Genomic DNA, 9928 nt, shown 5'->3' on the forward strand with positions numbered 1-9928 from the left:
ATTTTTTTTCTTGCCCCCCCCCCCCCCCCCCTCTCCCCCGCCCCCCCTTTTCTCTCTCTCTCATATATATATATACATGATAAATTATAATGAATTTATGACATAATTATACATATTCTTTTTATTTGGAAAATTTACCGACACTACCTAATTTTAATAGTTATTTAATAACTTATTAATTTATTATTCTCTGCTAAGTTTTCATTCATTTTTTGTAACAAACTAACCAAAATGCTTTTATGAACTATAAACTATAATTTTATTTATTTTTATGGATTAAGTTGATATTTTTTTAAAAATTTTAAATATTTTCATCTTTCTCGTTTTATTTTTTATAATTTTTTATTTAAAAAATATAATAAGGATAAAGTTAACAATTTTAAACTTTTATCAAAGATTTACATAATTTTATCAAACATCATGAGCAATATTTGTAACTTTTTAAACAACGAATGAATATTTATAATTTTATTCAATTTTAAAATAGCTCGTTGTAAGTTATTGTGTGTATATATATATATATTTATAAACGAGTGTGTAACCTTAATTAAAAATTTTAAATTTCAATTGTAATATTTAAAAATTTATTAATAGAATAAGTTTAAAATATTAACAAAAAAATAAAATAGAAAGCAAACGTTGATACACCAACAACATGAATTTTATCTTATTGATGCATTTGGTGAGTTGTATTTTGTCTCGTAATTATTGAAACTTCAACTCTAATAGATTCATGACGTAATATCTTTATTTGTCTGTTGAACGAATTAAGGTTATTGTCTAAATTCAAACGCAATTCTTCATGATAGGATATTAAGATACTATCCTCAAATTTTTATTTTATATTTAACTCATTTGAGTTTGAATCTAGATTTTCTAAGTTTGAAATCAAGTTCAAAGTCTCTGTCTTGCAACATAAGTTTGGTAAGAATAATACCTAATACTTTCCAATTATAGCTTTTTAAATGGTTAAATCAATTAATTTATTTATATGATAAATTTTATAGAGTTGTATTTGATGCACGGAGGACGTGCATTTATAGATATGATCCAATTATACGATTCTACGTGAATTATTAAAATAATATCTTTTTGATATCTTTTAAGGTATAAAAATGTAATATCTTTGTGTAAATTTTATACCTTAAAAGTTATTAATTATTAAAATAATATCTTTTTAATATCTCTGAGTGGTGTTAGTGTAATATCTTTTTACGAGTATTTGTATAAATTTTGCATCTAAACAGTGGATGTAATTGTAATTACAACAATAGTTTTAAAAAATTTACCTATACTTTTGAAAAAGGCATAGGACGTTTGTATACTTCGATCTAACATCACGAGTATAAATGTAATTTATCCTTAAGTTAAGAAGAGAAATGGTTAGATGGGAAAAAATGACGGTTGGAACAGCCAAGAATATGTAATCGCGATGCATTAACCATGGGGAAAAAATATTTTCTCAAAAGAGACAGTCTAATTGTTCAAGCACAAGACTTTCTTATGAAATATTTCTGTCTGAATCTTAAGTGCGTACTTATATAAAAAATAAAAAATAAAAAAAAAGGAGACTTTAGGAGGAAAATCCGTTGCTCTGTCTGTTTTTTGCGTGCCTAGGATCCGAGGAAGGAATCTATTCCATACTCCTCGCAACTATGAAAAAAGCTACACCGCTACCGATAAGATTGAATAACTATAAAAAAAAAAGAAAAAAAAATCATTTTTTTCTCTTTTCCTTTTTTTGTACTTACTCATATATAGTAAAAGAATACGTGTCGTGAAAACCCTCTGTGTGTTTTTCTTTTGAATTCCACTGTTTACTAATTTTCTTTCTGCACCTAGTCACATTTATGATGCGGGTTTAAATTATATTTTGATTAGTGCTTTTTTTCAATAAATTGTTACTAATCATTTTCTTATCGGATTATAAATAAGATTTTTATGCGGCTTGAAAGATTTTATGCAGCTTGAAAGATTTTCTACATTCACGGTTGCTGAAAATCCATTTTTAATATATCAATTTCGTGCGAGTATTAGTAAAAAATCAGTTGTACCTCAACGATTTATACTGAGGTGTCTGCAGAATTTCTACTCTTTGAATCTACGGTTGTCGGGCTCCCTAACACGAGTTAGGATTCCAATTCTGAGACTGTTACAGATATTAATGCAATTTCTTTTGACACGACTGTGCAATCGAATATTACATTCTCATTTTTATGTGAAAAGAAAAAAGGAAAAAAAGAATTCTATGTTTCTTCTATAATAATTTGCTCTCCTTTATCCTTTATTCTCCTTTTAGACAAAAGTCCATAATATAGTGCATCTTATCCACAATAAAGAGTTTACATGTTTTTTCCCCTCTTTTTCTTTTATTGAAAAGAAAGAATTTTATTATTTTACTTTATTTGCATTAGTGATGAAGTAAAGCATATGTTGTAATATATTACTGATTGAAGCTCTCAAATCATCTTATAAGATTAAAAGTCGACAAATGCTTATCTCTCGTAAATTTTTTATGATGCCTTAAACTTTTTTTCGCAAGTACAAATATATGACCCTAATTATGGACAAAATAAAATTTAAAAAATAGTTTTGTGATTTTATTTTAATTATTATGAATTTATTTTACAAAAGTTAATATATATTCCTGATAAAAGAAATTAATTATTCTCTACACTGTAAATCACCAGAATTTAAAAATCTTTGTAAATCAATACTATCTATTACATCATACAATCATGCAAAAACTTAACTCCTAACCATAGTTAATGAACATTTGCTAATGGTTTTATCTATGGACAAAATAAAACGTGGTAATTTTTTATCTCATTTGTAGAAACTATAATTAATACCAATTACAAAGTTGTGGTTAATTAGTATTCATAATAATTTTCTACTTTTAATCATGATAATTAATTAAGGTGAAGAACTAACTTTTTTGTTAGTGTAATAATTATGCATAGACTTTAATTTTCTTCTATTACTTATTCTCAAAGAATATGCATTATAAGAAATAGCAACAAATGGACCTTTTTCTGAGGTCATGTCTTTTTCCACAAGTATAGGAATGAGAGCGAAATTTAGAATCTTTTAAAAATTTTGTCCAAGTAGTGATAGAGAGGAGTGTTTGACAAGCCATTGTAGGGTTACCCTCACATCTGTTGGGAATTTATCTTCGCAGTAAGCTCAAAAAAAATATAATTATTATAAATACAAATTAATATAACAACGATTACAGATTAATAGAAATAGTGAAAAAAATAGATACGATAAATAATTTTGGCTCAGGGAGTCGGATCCGATGAGGAAGCCCACAGCCACAAAGGCCGCCGATTGTTCAAACCCACCAAGGGACGACAGCCACCAAGGCTAACCCACGCCATCCAAGCACACACACGGCTACTAAGACACCATCGAACCACTCAGGTTTACCTATCTATATTATTTTTTCCACACTTGTTTCTCTCTTCTTTTTCTTTCTGAATGTAGTGTATAGATAGGGAGAAACCATTGATGATGACGTAAAAAACCAAGAAAGAGAAAAGAATACAAGGAGGTTTAATAAATTCTACCAAGAAAAAAGAATAAGAATATGAAGGGTTTCAATCATCTAAAAATGGGAACTGGGTGGGGTAATGGGTGAATCAGGTCAGGCTTTCCGGGTAGTGGGTTGGGATTGTGAGCTTGGGCCTACCGAATTTGGTCTTGGGCCACTTTTCCAACAAAACCAATGAATTTCCTGTTTGATTGGTCCCATTTCTAAATTTTGTTTTAATTTTTCACATTTTTTTTATGTAAATAGGTTATTACATCAATTGATACATCAAGATATTAAAGTGTATTGGGTCGAAACCCTGCCCCATTGGGTCTAATTTATTAGGTTAGGGTACGACAACGAGTTCTGATATTGTGGACTAGAGTGGGTTCTAGATGGGCCTCGGTCTTGTCCAAAACACACAGCAAATACATTTAAATTTGTCTCGAATACTATTTGGAGATATATTTAATTTAATTTTAATGTTCATTTAATGCATATATTTATAAAATAAATTATATTTTTAACATAATAACATATTATTAGATATTTATGAATAGTTATTTTATTCCTTAAGTTATATATAAAATTTAATCAAATCTTATGAATTAACTAGCTTAGTCCAGAGTCAGGGCTGATCTGGAACTTAGTTTGAAGGAAGGCGAGAGGGCTTCCAAATTCAACGGGTACAGAGGTGGATTTTTTGGTCCAACTAAAACTAAGTATGACGGATCCGAGGTCCAAATGAACGCGGTTCAGATCCACCCATTGTTATTCCTAACTCTTATATTTACTGGACTTAAACCTACAACCTTTTAATTACAAAAGCCAACCAAAACCTCTTCAGTTAATCAATCTTACAACATTTTCCTTCGTCCAATTTTATCATTTAAATACAAATTAAAATAATCCTCCAGCAAAAAAAAACTAACGTCGAATTCACACTTTTCACACCCAAATCATGTTACAAAATTAGGAGAATTCTAGTTCACGTTTCTCTTGTCAATGACAACATGATAAGTCTGTCCACACTGTTTTAATTATGACGACTCATGACTGATCAACTCTTGTTTAATGTAGCACCAACATCAACATGTAATTAATATTGACAGCTTGCTGGAATTAACAATCATATGTATATATATATGCAAGAAGAGTAAAGAGTCATCGCCGTAGGTGGGAGCCCAATTAGGTGCGTGTATTAATGTAAGTTTGGTCTAACTTCTTCTTTCACACAACAACATTTGTGTCAACTACCTTTTCCCCTTTGTGTCAACATTTGTGTCATTAGATTTAAATCAATTATACGATAATAATTATTTTTTTATATGAATTATTTAAGTCCCAGAATTTTAAAAAAGAAATCATGTATTAATTATGCTATTTTACTTAAACGTTTGTGTTAAATTGGGCGGGTTGGGTTCACTTGAAGAAACTTAAAACTTAATCATGATTGGTTAAAAATAAATAGTTGTACTGACAGTAATTAGTACGAGCTCTTAGATTAGACGCGTCTCCATGATACAAATAAACGTCTTACTTGGATGTATTGGACTGTTTACGCATTGTTACAGCCTAAAAGTAATAAATGTTTGATTTGACTTGACCAAACTTTATTTTGATAAGATTTTCTGGTTGAGTTACGAAAAATAAGGTGTTATCATTAGTTATATATTTTAATAATAGAAATAAATCTTATATTTGAAAAATAATATTTTTCACAAAATCAATGGTTAAAAATTAATGAAAAAACATTTTGTACTATAAATTATTATTGTTGGAAAATTAATATCTATGTATTAATATAAGTAATCACAATGATTTATGATCATAATTCTACTATTATAAACTCATAATTGTTAACAGTGTCAACTTGAGGTACAATTGTTATCCCGTCATTTGTAAAAATCATATTTGCACGTCCTGACCTATAGTATATTTATATAAATATTTTTAATTATTAGATAAATATTCATACATTTATAAAAAGACGTTAAAATTATTTACACAAATTATATATATATATTTAAAAACGTCAATATCATTATATAAACTATCTATTTTTTTATTATCAAGAAGTGGTTTTTATCATTATACAAAAAAAAATAGAGATAATTTATGCAAATAAAACATAGAATTAAGAATATAAATATAATTATTTAAAAAAAAACAAACAATTGTTTTTTCCAAGAAAACAAGTAAATGAATATTATTATATTTTCTATGGGATGGATCTTCCTATAATACACTAATCATAGAGCGGTAGGCAACAAAAAGGCATGTGATTGAAATCAAGGGGGGAGGAGGAGTCAGGTGCATTGGACCGGGTGGAGCAGATAAGTGAAGGGTGAGGAGGATAAGTTAGAAGGGGTTTGGTTTCGTCTGGCAACGGCATAATGAGTGGCTCTGACGTGGGGTTGCGTTGAATGGCGTGCAACCCCCTCGCATCGGATAATCCTTTTTATTTTCTCTTGCTCTTATCTCATTTACATTTCTCCACATAATTTCCAACTACGCATTTTTATCAAGTGTCTGCGCCCGCTTTAAAAACAACCATAATATTTGATTTTGTTTTTAACTTGTTTTGGGGTATTTTGTGAAGATAGAGAGAGAAAAATAAAAATAAATAAAAATAAGTTAAAGATAGTACGTATGTTTGGATTTGTTTTTAAAGATAATATAAAATAAGTATGGTATGTTTGGTGTTGGGTAGTGAGGAGACAAAAAGTACTGTTCATTGTCAAATCATATCTCTTTTATATATACTTATATATATATATATAAATATATATAATTTATTTAATTGTGAGTGATTTAAAATAAATATTATTTTTTAATTAATTATATTTTTTAGAAAAAGTAATTAAAACTATTTTAAGATAATTAAAAATATATTCAAAACTTACAAAACTAAGCGAACCAAACATACTCTATATTTTGGCCCATCTCAGAGATGGGCCAAAATCAAAACCAAACATACTGAAGTCTTTTTTTAATTTTTAACTCTAAAAAGATATTTTTTTAAAGTGGTTAGGATCCATATTTTTTATTTTTAAAACGGCTAATAAAATAATTTTAAAAAAAAAATTTAGAAGTATTTTGGAATGTATTTTTAGCTGCTTTGGCTTTTTTACAAATAAACTCAACTACTCTTATTATAATAATTTTAATTCAATTTTATTATTTTTAATTTATTTTTAGAATTGTATATTTAAAATTGATATCAAAGTTTTCAAATAAACAATAATTAAATTTACACTTTCACATATTTAATATTTTAAGTTTTTTATATTTTATATGCTATATCATCTAATCAATTATTTTTTCACATATTATTATGTAATTAATTAATTTTTTGTAATCATGCAAGTTTAATTATTGTTGATATAAATTCTCTGAATTTTGAAAAAATCAATGATACTAGATGTAATTTTTCAAATTACATGAGGTTTATGTATAATTACACGAAATGGCAGTGTAATTATCTCTTAAAAATTAATTATTTTTTGTGTATGGATCAATTATAATTATATTATAAATTTTTATCGTTAACTATTAATATTGATCATTTACAACCATCCAACAACTATAGTGAACCATTATCCATGGATTGATGAAATTCGAAAATGATTTTATGATTATAAAGTCTGAACTTTACTAATTAAATTAGACCATGTTGACGAGATATATCAAATCAAGTAGCCAATATATTGAACTTGTCAGAAAGGAAAACTTGATTTGTACGCATATGGCATATATAATAAGCTTTTACAACATGCAATTGATTGAAATAAAATAGAGGATGGAATATATATATATATATATATATATATAGGGAAAAATATAAGCAACTACTTGTGATATTGCAAATGAATAAATTACTCTCTTATAAAAAAAATAAATAGTGATTTACCTCTCTGATTTTTTTAAAATACAAGAATCTACTCCCCTATGATTTTTAAAATGAAGCAATTTACCTAATTGTATAAGGAGGTAAATTGCTTCATTTTAAAAAGTATAGGGGAGTAAATTGCTATATTTTTTTTATAAGAGAACATTGTGCTCATTTTCAATATCATAAAAGGATAAATTGCTATTCACTATATATATATGACCTTGTCTCTAGAAGGTACGCCCTCCACCTGTTAAGCTTTCCAGGTTTTTCAATTCAACTAATTATGGAAGATGGGAAAGAAATGGACCAAAAGAAATACAAATGTGATAAGTGGAAAAATGCCAATGAAACCCTATTTGATTGGTGAAGTGGAGGTCAAGATGTACGGTGAGTCCGCTTGATTTAGATTCGGTATAATTTCGTCTAAAATAAATTCCATCGAGAAAAACCCCATTGAGGACTGGTTCTCTATTGTTGATAACCGATTTTGAGGTGGTTTTGAGCCTTTAAATGAATGAATTTATTTTTAAGCTCGAATTCAGCTATGGACTAGTCCGGTTGAGGCTCAGATTAGGCTCGATTGTGTCTTTTCTTTTTTATGAAATGAAGTTTTTTATTTGAACGATTACCTGAATTTATGGTTGTACTATAAAATAAATAAATAATAAATTAATTATACAAAACTTTATAACTAGAAAAAATAATTGTTAAGATTATATATTGAACTTAAATAATAATTTAATTAACTAGCAAACTTACAATAATAACCTTAGATAATAATAAATTTAAAAATAATTTTGAAAAACTTTGAAAAAAATAAATAAAAATATTAATGAACTAAAGTACTAAAAATTAGGAGTAGAATAATAAAGATAATTCTGTTTAAAGTTTCAAAAGTACAAAATAACTATTACAACAATCAATTTAAAAGAATAAATTAAAAATTATGTCACGTATTATTACAAGAAAAAAGGGCGTCCATCATGCTCGATTCAAGCCTAGCCCAGACCAAGTGGTCCTGGGCTTGGATGATCCGGGCTAAATCAACCCACTTCTTTATTGGTTTAAATCGGTTTGGGTTCAGATTAATTCAGCACGGTCTACTGTTTATTTTGAGATAGATACTTTACAATTAAAAGATTGTGAGTTTGAGTCTTATAAACGTGGATAAATTATTTACTCTTAAAAGTAATTAATTGAACTAGTATGATGTACTATTTTATATATAACCTCTATAAGACATTTTTAATTAGGTGTTTCCTAAGATCAATTTTCGATAACAACCCTCCCCGACGTTCAAATCAACTACAGTTCTAGAAAAATTCAAGAATAGGGGTAGTAAAGACAAATCAATTTCTTTCATTTATAATTGTCGTTTCTTTTTCATTGTCATGCACTTCAAAATATTTTTCTTATTGGGTTAAATTTATGACCCATCAATTACGTAATTTATAGATCGATATTATTAAAGTAATTTATACTATTATAATATTCAGTACGCAATACAATAATATTTTTAAATTAATCAGCAACTTCAAAGCAAATAAAAACAATAGACATACTATTATTAAGAATAAATCAAATATCAACATTTATAGGATTTGAACTCATGATCTCATTATTGTGAAACCTCAATCTGGGATTTGGGCCATAAGTCTCAAATTTGGTTGGACTTCTTTTAGCCGTTTTATTTTTGGGGACTCCTCCCGTCGAATTCGCTTCGCTAGGGGCTTTATCCAAATTGGGTCTCTTAGGGGCACCTTGAACCTTGCATTTATTTGTAGTCTTTCTATATCTTCATTTCTTTTTCACTATTCAAACCTATTTGAGCTAGCCCTTTTTTATGAAACAAAATAGTGTCCGGATAATACTATATTATAAAGAATTTCAAAATGGGTTAATTGCAATTTGTCTCTCTATGATATTACAAGTGAACAAATTATCCCTTATAAAAAATAATAGTAATTTACTCCCATGTCTTTTTTAAAATGAAGCAATTTACCTCCCTATCTAAGGAGGTATAAATTGATTCATTTTGAAAAATATGAGGTAGCTTGTGCATTTTTAAAAAATACAAAAAGATAAATTACTACTTTTTTATATAGAGGTAATTTTCTCATTTGCAATATTACAAGGCGGTTGATTGCATTTTGCCTATACAAAATATTTGATTTCTACTCTAAAGTATATTTTATTGAATATTAATATTTTTTATAGAATATTTCTTTCAAATTTATATAATTTCATTATTAATTATTTTTTATAATTTTTTTCAGACATAAGAACGATGAACCTGTCCATATTACTAAACCAAAACAGTCCCGATTACATGTACCAATTCCAATAAAAATCTTTCACTTTAAATTTTTATTTCCTACAATTGATGTCGATGCCTAAATAAATCAAACCAATCAGATAAAAGTGAATGTCCATTGTCCCATCACGCTGGACGTAACCCCATCTGATAACTACTCTTCTCCTATTTCACGATAATACAT

Source organism: Sesamum indicum, linkage group LG3, assembly GCF_000512975.1.
Source record: "Sesamum indicum cultivar Zhongzhi No. 13 linkage group LG3, S_indicum_v1.0, whole genome shotgun sequence".
In the NCBI taxonomy this organism is placed as follows: domain Eukaryota; kingdom Viridiplantae; phylum Streptophyta; class Magnoliopsida; order Lamiales; family Pedaliaceae; genus Sesamum; species Sesamum indicum.